The sequence below is a fragment of the Sarcophilus harrisii genome, chromosome 3 (assembly GCF_902635505.1).
Source record: "Sarcophilus harrisii chromosome 3, mSarHar1.11, whole genome shotgun sequence".
NCBI classification, from domain to species: Eukaryota; Metazoa; Chordata; class Mammalia; order Dasyuromorphia; family Dasyuridae; genus Sarcophilus; species Sarcophilus harrisii.
Window position 1 is genome coordinate 90,121,246 of NC_045428.1, and position 13,145 is coordinate 90,134,390.

At 32.2% G+C, this 13,145-nt stretch overlaps 1 non-coding gene across 1 annotated transcript; it reads right to left on the reverse strand.

The window, feature by feature from the left end:
• Positions 1–7,513: 7,513 nt before the first annotated feature.
• LOC111720038 lies at positions 7,514–7,615 on the reverse strand. The gene has a single exon (XR_002769912.1). It is a non-coding gene; the product is annotated as a U6 spliceosomal RNA (small nuclear RNA).
• Positions 7,616–13,145: the final 5,530 nt, after the last annotated feature.

The window sequence follows — 13,145 nt, forward strand, 5'->3', positions numbered from 1 at the left end:
AAAATTTACCATTAACCAAATGAAAATTAATGGGACAGAAAAAATAAATTTACAGTGATCTCAGTATGGAGCAATACAGTTATGTGAAAAAGGCAATCATTTCATAAGAAAATGATTATTAAAATTAATTTGATGTCCATAACAATAATTCTAATATGATATGGGTCATAGGGATAAGTGACAGAGAATGCCTTTTCCTTATGAGTAAAAAATGAAATAGCCTGCACTCAGCTCAGGGAGACATAGGGATAATTCAAATTTAACTTTGCTTGTGGGTGTTTTATGTAGAGTTGAGAGCTTGGGTTATTACTCATTAACTATTTTAGCTTTCCTTTTTATGCAGACACTTTGACATTTGGCATGCTTTTGATTAATAATGAATGTATAAAATGCTTAGCCTGGCATTGAATGCCATCCATAATGTGGTCCCCATTTTGGAAATCTAACTTATTCATTCATTACACGTATTTATTAAGTGTCCATTATGTGCAATGTACTATGCTAGCCTGTGAGGCAGATATAGATATAAGTATTATATGGCTCTTAATCTCAAGGAGCTTATACTAACATGGTTTATTATTCCCATTTTATACTTTTGACCATGTCAAGCCAACCTTACCTAGAATAGAATATCTATTCTATTTTATTTAAATCTTAAATCTTCCATTTAAGGTCAAATGAAGGTCTGGTCTTCTTTAAAGACTTTACTGTAAGTCCTAATCTCCAATGATTTTCCTTCCTTTTCTAAATTATTGTATCATTTATTCTCTATAGCATCAAACCAAAATAAAAGGAACTATCAAGGAATGGATAACAAGAGTCATAGGAATTGTATTTTGGGACACCACAAAGCACCAAAGTACTGGAATGCTCAGGAGAAGCAAAGAGGGAAAGATTTAAATACTCTTTCATAGGGAGAGGGTCTCCTGGAAGTCAGAGCCTTCTGAACCTATTACATAAGTTGTTTTGTATGAAAACCAAAAGTCCATAGAGAAGATTGAGGAGGCTAGAAGAGTGATGACATCTGATCAAAAATAGAGAGGCTCCATGTACAACAATGGGGAGTTTCCAGAGATACCGTAGGCAACTGCTTTAAATCTGCTCCAATCATGGGGTAAGATGGATCAGGGTCAGGTGGCCCCTTCTGCTAACTACATTTGACAACTACTTACTTAGAACTTAGAATTTACTACTTTTATTGTTTGCTTATTAAATTCTGAGTTTATGTGCACTAGATAGTAATCCCCTTAAAGATAGAGAGTAATTGTACTAGAACACTTAGTAATAATGCTGTGGATTCATATAGATCTATATAACTAAGATAGATAGATAGATTGATTGATCTATAACACTTGATAGTAACTATCTACTGTGTAGTAAGCAGTAGTCATAAAAAAAATGCAGAAACAGTCCTTACTCTCAAGGAGCTTAAAATGTTAAAGGTGGTACAACATGTAAATAAATAAACAAAATATTTAAGTATAAACTCAGGATAAGCTCAGAAGAAATGTATTAGCATAAAGGTGGAACTAAGAAGATCTACTTTGAGAAAGTAGAATTTTAGATGATACTTAAAGGAAGCCAGGAAAGCTAGAACATAGAAATAGACAGGGATAATTCCAGGTATGAGAGACAGCCAGTGACAATAGTTGGAATTGGAAGATGGGAAGTCTTGGTGAAGAACAATAAGGAGACCAGTGTAATTGAGAATCATGGACTAGTAAGGGAACTCCGTGGCCAGTTAGGTTTAATACATTGCAGAAAAAGGAATATCCACTACATCAGAAGTTAAATGCATAGCTCATGATAGTCTCATGTTTTGCCTGAATCAGATTAAAAAATATCATTGGGAAATATTTAACAAAATAAACAAATATATATATAATAAAGCATAGGTAATATTACATTTTTAAAACTAAGCCAATATATGGCTCACAAGGATACTTGTGTATGATTAATGACCCCTATTACTATTTTAATTTGATACCATTGTATTACCTGACAAATGATCATCAAGGTTGCTAAACCTTATTGAGAAGAAACCAAGCATTCCCCAAAGCAGCCATTCTACCTGTAAATAGTTCTAATATCAATCCCTATATCTGTTCTATTTTTCATATCTTATATTATTTCTCATTTTGTCTTTTGGATCCATGTAAAACAAGTCTATTCCCAAGTCCTTCCCGGAAACTCTTAAAATATTCAAAACCAGTTTTCTTTTTCCCTAAAGACTTCTTTCTTCTACAAATTAAAAATACTTAGTTCTTTCAAATAAATTTCATATGGCATGATCCTTAAAGCCTTCACCATACCAGCTGCCTTTTCTTTTTTCTTTCTTTCTTGTTATTTTCCTGGAGAATCTCCAGCATATTTATTTTATTCTTAAAATGTAATGCTGGGTACTAAACACAGTACTCAATAGGAGGTCTGACCAATTTAGAATAAAGTAGAACTCTTATTTCTTCATCGTAGATAGTAGGCCTTTCTTCACTAATCATAGATTTAGTGCTGGAAGCCACATCAAAGTTCATCTAGTCCTACCTCTTCACTTCATATGTGAGGAAGTTAAGTGATTTGTCATTTAATAATAATTGACAAAACAAAGATACTATAAACTCAACACTCTTCTAACTGTATTATCATACGTCTTTATATCACTTCAGTTTTTCCCCCTATGGTGAAAGGACTGTTGCTTGTATTTAGATTACACTTCACTAAAATACTGTCTTACAAGAACTGCTATCCATCTCTCCCTCTTCTACCTTGTACTGATGAGACCGATCTTTTAAAAGCAATACACGAGTCTACATGTATCCTTATTTAATTTGATTCCAGGATGAACTGGGGTTTTTTTTTTAGGGAAGAGATTGTCTCATTTTTATCTGTTTATCCCTAGCATCTTGCACAGTCCACAACATATTTTGTTTTTGTTGTTTAATCATTTTCAGTCATGTCTGGCTCTTTGTGACCCCTTTTGGGATTTTTCTTGGCAAAGTTACTGGAGTAGCTTGCCCTTTTTTTCTCAAGCTCATTTTACAGATGAGAAAACTTGAGGTAAACAGGTTTAAATGACTTCCCCAGGTTCACACAGGTAGTTAGCATCTGAGGTGATATTTTACCTCAGGTCTTCCTAACTCCCACTTCAGCACTTTATTCACTGAACCACCTAGCCATCCTTCTTGACATATAATAGAAATTTAATGAATGAACTGAATTGAATCATATTACATTGAATCTAATGTGCATTCTATTATTTGCTTGTTTCCATCTTCTGTTTATTATCATTCTAACATCTAAATGGGTTAATGAACCTATGTGTACCCCATGTTAGTCTCTTTCTATGATTTCACATTTCTTCCTCATTAAATTTGTTTGTCTTTGTTGTAATAATTCCAATCTCAAGAGTTTGTTATTCTTCCTTCTGACTTCCCTCTAGTAGTCTAAGTCATAGAATTTTTTTTTCTTTTTCTTTTGAACACCAAGATGTTATCAACTATTTACTCATATGATTCTCAGTGCATGTCTTTCATCTGAAGATATCTGTTGTTCCTCATCATTATTAATTAGAGGGAAAAGTAACTGGTTCTTCTTCAGAGAGTTCATTCACTTCTTCAAGAATAGCCTCATATGTTACTTAGGTTAAAGTGTTCGATGAGCCTCCTTTCTTTTTAGTTTATGATGCATATTTATAATTTTATAGTATCTTGAAACAAGTCAGGACTAACTACTGATTTACTTTTTCCTTTCCTTCCCTCTCCCAAGTCTATGCTTGCTTTGTTCTGAGCATTGTGATATGGATTAGAAAGATAAAGAATGGTAAAAGTAATCCCTATATGTATGAAATTCATTGTCTAATGAGGAAGACAAGAAAATAATTATCTACAAATAAGATATATTCAGGATAAATTGGAGATAGCCTCAAAAGGATGTCATTAGCATTAAGGAGGATTAGTAAAGGCTTCTTGAAAAAAAGTAGGATTTTTTTCTGAGACTTGAAAAAATACAGGAAAAGGAAATGGAAAGTGAGAATTCTATGCATATTAAGAAATATTTCATTCTTTCTCATAAACTGAGAATATTAAAACTTCTTAGGGGAACATGGCCCATGTTTTGAGCATAATTTAAAAAATCATTTGATTATGATAGAAATCTAAAACTATCTTTTAAAAATCCTATTGCCTTAATTTATTTGTTTTAATACACATTGCTTTATGAATCATGTCGGGAGAGAAAAATCAGAGCAAAAAGGAAAAACCATGGGAGGAAAAAAAAAACAGCAAAAAAGTGAACATAGCATGTGTTGATTTACATCCAATCTTCATAGTTCTTTTTCTGGATTGAAGATGGCATTTTCTATCCAAAGTCTATTGGGATTGCATTGGATCACTGAATCACTGAGAAGAACCAAATCTTTCATGGAATGGCAAACCCCAATTCAAAATACTCAGAAATATCTCAAAGTGAAGAACAGAAGTTTTATTAGGATTTTGTGAGATATGGGCAGTACTCTCACTGGAGTCCCAGAGGAAGGAGGGTAAGGTTTCACAAAGGCTGAGAGATAATTAGTCAGAAAAAAAGAATTACAGAAACTATTCACCCATCCATCTCCTGATAATCCTCCTAAAATCATTGGCAAAAACGACCTTTATTTATTTATCTCAGTAGGGTCTTGGTTATACAAGACTTGTTCCAAAAGAAAGAAAGAGTTTGTTCTGCTTCTAAAGTTAAATAATCAATTAAAATAGTTTAAGGTGACTTGGTTTTACCTCAGGCTTTTCTCAATCAACAAATAGAGATCAACCAGTTTGTAGATCTCTCAAATATCTCTAGGCCATTAAATAGTCAGATTCTTCTCTAAGCAGTTATTTCTTAAATGTTTTCTCTTAGAACATCTTTGTTCTTTTCTCCCAGAGCCTAATGATTAACAGATTCTTAGTGCTAAATCTTTAATTATCAAGTGATTATTCAGAAATGTCCTCAGTTTCCCCTTTGGCTTAGGTGAACATCGCACATTCTTGCTGTTACTGTGTACAATGTATTCCTAGATCTGTTTCTTTAGATCAGCATCAGTTCATGTTTGTTTATCATTTTTATAGAATAATAATATTCCATTATCTTCATATACCACAACTTATTCAGCCATTCTCCAATTGATGGACTCATTTTCCAGTTTTTTGGTACCAAAAAGAGTTGCTACAAACACTTTTGCACATTGCGTTCTTTTTCTCTCTTTATGATTTCTTTGGGATATAGACCTAGTAGCACTATTGTTTTAAGTCATGCACAATTCGATAGTCTTTTAGATGGAGTTGCAGATTGCTTTCCAGAATGATTGGATCATTTTCCAACTTCACCAAAACACTGCAGTAATGTTCCAGTTTTTCCACATCCCCTCCAACCTTTATCATTATCTTTTCCTGTCATCTTTGCCAATCTGACAAGTGTGAGCTGGTACCTCAGAATTGTTTTAATTTGCTTTTCTCTAATCAAGTGATTTAGAGCATTTTCCCATAGGATTATAGATGGCTTTAATTTCATCACGTGAAAATTGTCTGTTCATATCCTTTTACCATTTGTCAATTGGGGAATGACTTGTATTCTTATAAATTTGACATAATTCTTAATATATTTTAGAAATTAGATTTTTATCAGAAACACTGGTTGTAAAGATTTTTTTCCTAGGTTTTATTTTTCTTTTAATCTTGTTTCTGTTGGTTTTGTTTGTACAAAACCTTTTTAATTTAAGGTAATCAAAGTTGTCTATTTAAATTTCATAATGTTTTCTAGTTCTTCTTTGGTCATAAATTCCTCCCTTTTCCAAAAATCTGATAGTAAATTATTCCAAGCTTTTGTAAGTTTATGGTATCATCCTTTATGCACAAATCAAGTATCCATTTTGACCTTATTTTGGTATGGGGTGTGAGATGTAAGTCTATGCTGAATTTTTTGCATATTGTTTTCTAGATTTCCCAGCAATTTTTTGTCAAAAAGTGAGTTCTTATTCCAAAAGCTGTAGTTGGGGGTGGAGGTTGTCAAATATTAGGTTATTATAGGCTTTGATTATTGTGTTGTGTATCTAATCTCTTCCATTGATCTAGCAATCTATTTCTTACCCAGGTTTTGATGACTGCTGCTTTATAATATAGTTTTTTTTTTTTTTTTTTAATACTGGAACCAGATGGATCTTGGTCCCAGGACTGGACGAGACTATCATCTCAAAGAATCCAGCCTATAATATAGTTTTAAACTTGGTACTGTTAAGCTATCACCCTTTGTATTTTTTCCCTTAATTCCCTTGATACTCTTGACCTTCCAGATAAATTTTGTTGTTATTTTTCCATTTCTATAAAATAATTTTTTGGTAGTTTGATTGATGCACTGAACAAGTAGAGCAATTTAGGCAGAATTGTCATTTTTATTATATTAGCTTGGCTTCTCAAAGGTATCTTTCTTCACTGGAAGTTAACTGTAAAATCTTCTTATTTTATACAAACAAATTCTCAAATTTTTTCCCCTTGTTAGGAGAAGCTACTGAGATTAATTTCAGAGCCAGGGATACTTTTCATTTTATAATTCAATAAATGTTTGTTAAAAAAAAAAATCCTCTGCCTCGAGGAGTTTTCAATCTAATGGGAGTTTTCACAACACATAAAAAGAAGTTGGATAGGATCAGATTACCAAAGGTTATGTTTTTTATGTCACTGAAACCAAGTACAGTTGCACCTGGAAAATGGAGGGAGCTGAAAGTCTAAATCCTATGCTCTGAGGGAGATGGGAAAATGCTAAGTATCTAAGTATGGTGGTAAGATCAGAAGGTATCAGTTTATTGTAGGAGGGGAAAATTCCTTGAAATACCTCAAATTCTTTTCTTTTCTTACATATTTTCTTCATGCTATTGATTCTCATCCTCAAATTCTTTCTCCCTTTCTTTTATCCTTCTCTTTTTACTACTCCAAACTGAGATATTTTCTTTTTATTTGTAGGAATGTCCTGCTATTCATACATTTCCGTCTCCTTGAATCTTCATTTTCTTAAGCTTGAACCCTTTTCTATCATCTCTCTTCTCTCAACTTCTCCTCAAATTGCACCCCTACCACAATGTAATTTGATTTCCTGCCTTCTTCATAATTCAAAACATTCCTAAGTATTCTTCATAGAATCTTCTCAAAATAAAGCTAAAATTTTGGGTGATGAGGAATATGGATAATATATAATAGAAAACAACTAATATGGCAGGTAGATATGTATTAAAATGATAATTGGATAAAACAAAAAGCACACTTCCCTCCTAATGATTGTGGATATGAATAAAGAGCTGGTGGGATATGCGCCATACAAGGACTATTATGAAGGTAATTGACTTATAAAATTATCTATTCTTTGTTGTTAATGCAAATGTACAAAAGTGTTTATTAACTACCAAAAAGTTCTTGCCTGACTTAATAAATGAAATCTAGGAATATGAATTGAAAGAAGTTTATAAGATTCATAGGCATTTTATTTTATTTTTGTAAAAAATATTGAACATTTCATGAATTCAAGAATCATACTTGCTCAGGGGGCATGCTAATCTTTGTATCATTCTAGTTTTAAAATATATTCTATTGAAGTGAACATTCTGAAACATTTTAGTTAAATTCTGCTCTGGTCAGGATGAATTTTTCTTATTCTCAAAAAGCTAATATAGATATTAATCAGTTGGGTTTTTTTAAGTATTTTAAAATAAGCTCAAATTATTTAAAAGTCAAATTCCATTTCCATGTTAGGGTACTCAAAACTATAAGGAACTTTCCAATTTACAAGTTGAATCTTGAAATTTAAGATTGTCCCAAGATCCATCAATTTTTCTTTATATTAGGATAGAAATATAACTATCATTTATACTATCTCATGTCACTTGTCCAGGTATATGATGACATATATTTAATATTTAATACTTGAGTTTTTCAGGGATAACAACATGCACTCAGTCAATGAAATATCAACAAAAGAGCACTGAACAAATGGCTGAGTCAAAACAAATTGGTTTTATTTATTTATTTTTATTATTATTATTATAGCTTTTTATTTACAAAACATATACATGGGTAATTTTTAAACACTGACCCTTGCAAAACCTTCTGTTCCAACTTTTCCCCTCCTTCCCTCCACCCCCTTCCCTAGATGGCAGTAATACAATACATGTAAAATATGGTAAATATAATATGTATATACATATTTATAAAATTATCTTACTGCACAAGAAAAATCGGAATTAGAAAGAAGGTTAAAATTACCTGAGAAGAAAAAGAAAAATGTAAGCAGACAATAACAGAAGAAGTGCTATGTTGTGGCTCATTTCCCATAATTCTTTTGCTGGGTGTAGCTGGTTCTCTTTATTACTGAACAATTGGAACTGATCTGGATCATCTCATTGATCATCATACAGTATTGTTGTTGAAGTGTATAATGATCTCCTGGCTCTGTTCATTTTACTCTCTCCAGGCCTTTCTGAAATCCTCCTGCTGGTCATTTCTTACAGAACAATATTATTCCATAACATTCATATACCACAATTTATTCAGCCATTCTCCAATTAATGGGCATCCACTCAGTTTCCAGTTTCTGGCCATTACAAAGAGGGCTGCCACAAACATTCTTGCACATACAGCTCCCTTTCCCTTCTTTATGATCTCTTTGGGATATAAGCCCAATAGTGACACTGCTGGATCAAAAGGTATGCACAGTTTGATAACTTTTGAGCATAGTTCCAAATTGTTCTCCAGAACGGTTGGATTCATTCACAATTCCACCAATAATGTATCAGTGTCCCAGTTTTCTCACATCCCCTCCAACATCCTTTTCCTGTCATCTTAGCCAATCTGAGATGTGTGTAATGATATTGTTTTAATTTGCATTTCTCTGATCAATAATGACTTGAAACATCTTTTCATATGACTAGAAATAATTTCCATTTCATCATCTGAAAATTGTCTGTTCATATCCTTTGACCATTTATCAATTGGAGAATGGCCTGATTTCTTCTAAATTAGAGTCAATTCTCTATATATTTTGGAAATGAGGGCTTTATCAGAACATTTGACTGTAAAAATGTTTTCCCAGTTTATTGTTTCCCTTCTAATCTTGTCCGCATTAGTTTTGTTTGTACAAAAATTTTTTAACTTGATATAATAAAAATTTTCTATTTTGTAGTCAATAATCTCTAGTTCTTCTTTGGTCACAAATTTCTTCCTTTTCCACAGTTCTGAGAGGTAAACTATCCTATCTTCTTCTAATTTATTTCTAATCTTATTCTTTATCCCTAGATCATGAACCTATTTTGACCTTATCTTGGTGTATAGTGTTAAGTGTTAGTCAATGCCTAGTTTCTGCCATATTAATTTCCAATTTTCCCAGTAGTTTTTGTCAAACAGTGAATTCTTATCCTAAAAGCTGGGGTCTTTGGGTTTATCAAACCTAGATTGGTGTAGTTATTGACTATTTTGTCCTGTGAACCTAACCTATTCCACTGATCAACTAGTCTATTTCTTAGCCAATACCAAATAGTTTTGGTGACCGCTGCTTTATAATATAGTTTTAGATCTGGTACAGCTAGGCCACCTTCATTTGATTTTTAATTTCATTAGTTCCCTTGAAATTCTTGACCTTTTGTTCTTCCAAATGAATTTTGTTGTTATTTTTTCTAGGTCATTAAAATAGTTTCTTGGGAGTCTGACTGGTATAGCACTAAATAAATAGACTAGTTTAGGTAGTATTGCCATTTTAATTATATTCCCTTGACCTATACCAGAGTACTTAATATTTTTCCAATTGTTTAGAGCTGACTTTTTTGTGTGAAAACAAAATTGGTTTTACAAAAGGATGCATTTGGGATAGTTATTCAGTGTGAGATTGTTGTCTCTAAACATGTCAGCAAGGATTTGTAATCCCGAATTAGACAGCAATAGAGTATATACTATAAAATGGTAGAAACTGTGTGGTACATCATGGCTAGTTGCAAAAATATAGCAAATAACTAAGAAGACATGACAATATCAAAAACTTGCTGTCTGCTATGAACTGACCGATATAGACTCCAGAATTATCTCTATAATTCAACTATTAAACTGACTGGCAAATCTTGAAATTGCAAACCATACTTTTGCCCATAACTATCAAGATATAACATCAATTCTTACAAACTTATGAACATTTTTATTGTTTATCAGTAGATCTCACTATACTGAATAATTTAAAATTCCAACTTCTTAAAATAGAATAGAAAAAATCAAAATCATGTGGAAACAGATTGCAGTACATATTAACCTGATAATTTTCACTTAGAAACCACTTTAATACTTGTTAACTTGACTTATCCTAAGGATGCTTTTAATGAAATGATCTTACTGAAGAATTTACAATCTAATACAAAGGACAGGACAGAGAATAACAATGGAAAGTTTCAAAGAGGTAAATTTCTGTCTGATGTAAAGATATACTAGAAATTGAAAAATGGAATAGGAAATCTCAAAAAAATAGCAAGTTTCCCTATATTTGAACAAAGTCTGGATAGTGATTTGTTAGGCAGTACCAATTAGACTAGATGATCTCTAAACTTTTGAAATTCAATGAATATGTATATATTTTCCACTTGTACTACTACTTGCAATAAGAAGTCCATATTTTTTATCAATCATTATGTAAAATAATACATCCTTATTTTTATCCTAGAACTAAAACTCCTCAAAGATCAACTAATGTTCGATAGTAACAATGTTATCAGATTTAGTGAACAAGTCTGTGTTTACTCTAGCCATAGCCTTCATGATTTTATGTACTTTGATCATAGTTCTTTCAAGCTTCATCTTTCCAAACTGAAGAGTCCTTTTAATCAATGTAAGCTACTCCATCCCTTTGATCATTTCAAGTTGCTCTTCTCTGAACCTTTTCCAGTTTTTTGTCTCCTGAGAGGCAATGACCAGAAGTATGTGCATTACTCCAGATTCCCCACATATTATGCTTTTGTACAAGATAGTGATTATTTTTTGTATTTTATTTCTGATGTTATTCCTATATGCAAGCATCAGCCTATGGTATTCCTGTAGGGTACTTTTGAATAGCACTTTCACTTCTCGGCTTGCTTCAATCAACTTGGTTTAACTAGAAATTTAGCATTTATGATTTGACTCACCTAGAGAAGACAGAGATAGATTCCTTAGATAAATTGTCCTTGATTAGGAAAAGCATATAGTCAAACTCACAACAAAACATAATTCAAATAGTTTGCCTTAATCAAGACTTTAGTTTTTTTTTTTTTAATTAAAAAAATACAAACATATGCTCCTGTGTGTTAAGGGAGAAGTTCTTTGATGTAGGTAGCTGAGGAAACCTTAAAATTAAGAAAATCCAGGGTTGCCTTTGAAACATATAGACTATCTGACCATGAACGTAGTCACTTAAACTCTCAGTACCTACAGACAATAAGATTTTGGAGTGACTTTGTGGCACTGGAGATGACATTAGGAAAATTTGAGTTGAAATCAGGTCTTAGATATCTAACTGACCCCACCTAAGTCACTTAACCTCTATTTCAGTTTCTTTATACATAAAATCAGTTAGAAACAAGAACAACTATATGTCTCTCTCCAATATGTTTATACAAGTAAAATCAACCTAAACAACATCAGAGGAAACTTTTAAAGAATTTGCCATTCTAGGGTTTTTTAGTATAGTAAACGTATGGCTTAAAGATGATAAAAGAAGTCAGACACTTGGATCACAAGGAATTTATTATCTTATTGAGGCAATTAGTCATAGTTATGTTGAGTTTAAGGAAGATAACCTTGAAGTTGGATAATATTCTCAGCGAGAAAGAGCAAAAATAGTTAAGGAAAAACTCAAAGCCATTAAGTGATGAGACAAGATAATAAGAAATCACCAACCTTCTCATAATGAAGTCATCACCAAACCAAACCCAAACTCTAGGAGAACAAATAATTGGAGAAAGAGGGAGAGATGATAGGAACATAAGCAGAAGAAAAAATGAGGAAAATAAATTTAATGTTTCTTCCTTCTTTCCTTTCTTTCCTCTTTCCCTCCTCCTTCTTCTTCTTCTCTCTTTTTCTTTTCTTTCTTCCTTCCTATTTTCCTTTCTACTTTTTTTGTTTCCTTCTTTTCTTTATTTCTTCCTTGCTTCTTTTCTTAGTTCATATCATTTGGATAAGAGATCATTGTTGATTGCTCCAATTATTAAATGCCTCTCCTGTTATATCACATCTATTTATTTTGTATAAAGTTATATTTTCTGCCTTAATCCTTTGTGTACATGTTGTTACAATATAAACTCCTTTAGATTTAGAAACTTTTTTTTTTAATTTTTGTCTTCACCTCACCCCTTCCCTCCATATACATACCTAGTGCGATGCCTAATGCACACTTAATAAAATGATTATTCATTTGAAGATAAATTAAATGCTATTTTTGTTGGCAAGCTAGAGAGGTGTAAATTGAATAATATTGTTTTTAGGTGGACCAAAAACAGAACATTCAGTACAAAAATGTGATCATCTGCTTCCATGTCAATTTGGTAGGAAGTCTCCAGTCTAATTCCTGAAGAATCTAGGCTTAACACTGTGCTATTGTGCTACAAATGTTTTGGATAAAAACATCGTTTACATGACTATTAAATCTAGGAATGACATAAAGCTAAGAATAATAGTTAATATAAAGGATTGGTGATATGGTCCATGCTTCAATGTCAGAATTCAAAAAATAATCTTCAGAAGTTAGAATATGAGATCAAATAATCAAAAAGTATTAAGGTGATTTTGGGTTCCAATACCAAGACATAATAGTCATGTTGTTATTGTCACTGGTTCAGACTACACTTGGTGTGTAATTATATTAAGTTTTACAAATGGCATTTGAGGAAGGGCATTGATAAACTGAACTGTGTCCAGAGGCAGACATCTAGGCTGGTGAAATTCCCTAAGGTACTACTATCTGAAGACTGGTTAACTAAAATAAAGATGTTAACCCAAGGAAGATTTGACTTTTGTACATGATATCTGTCTTCAATGTTTGAAGGTCTGTCACACAGAAGGGAATTTAGATTTGTTCTACTTCTCTCCAGAGAACAGAACTAGTAGCAATGAATAAAAGTTGCA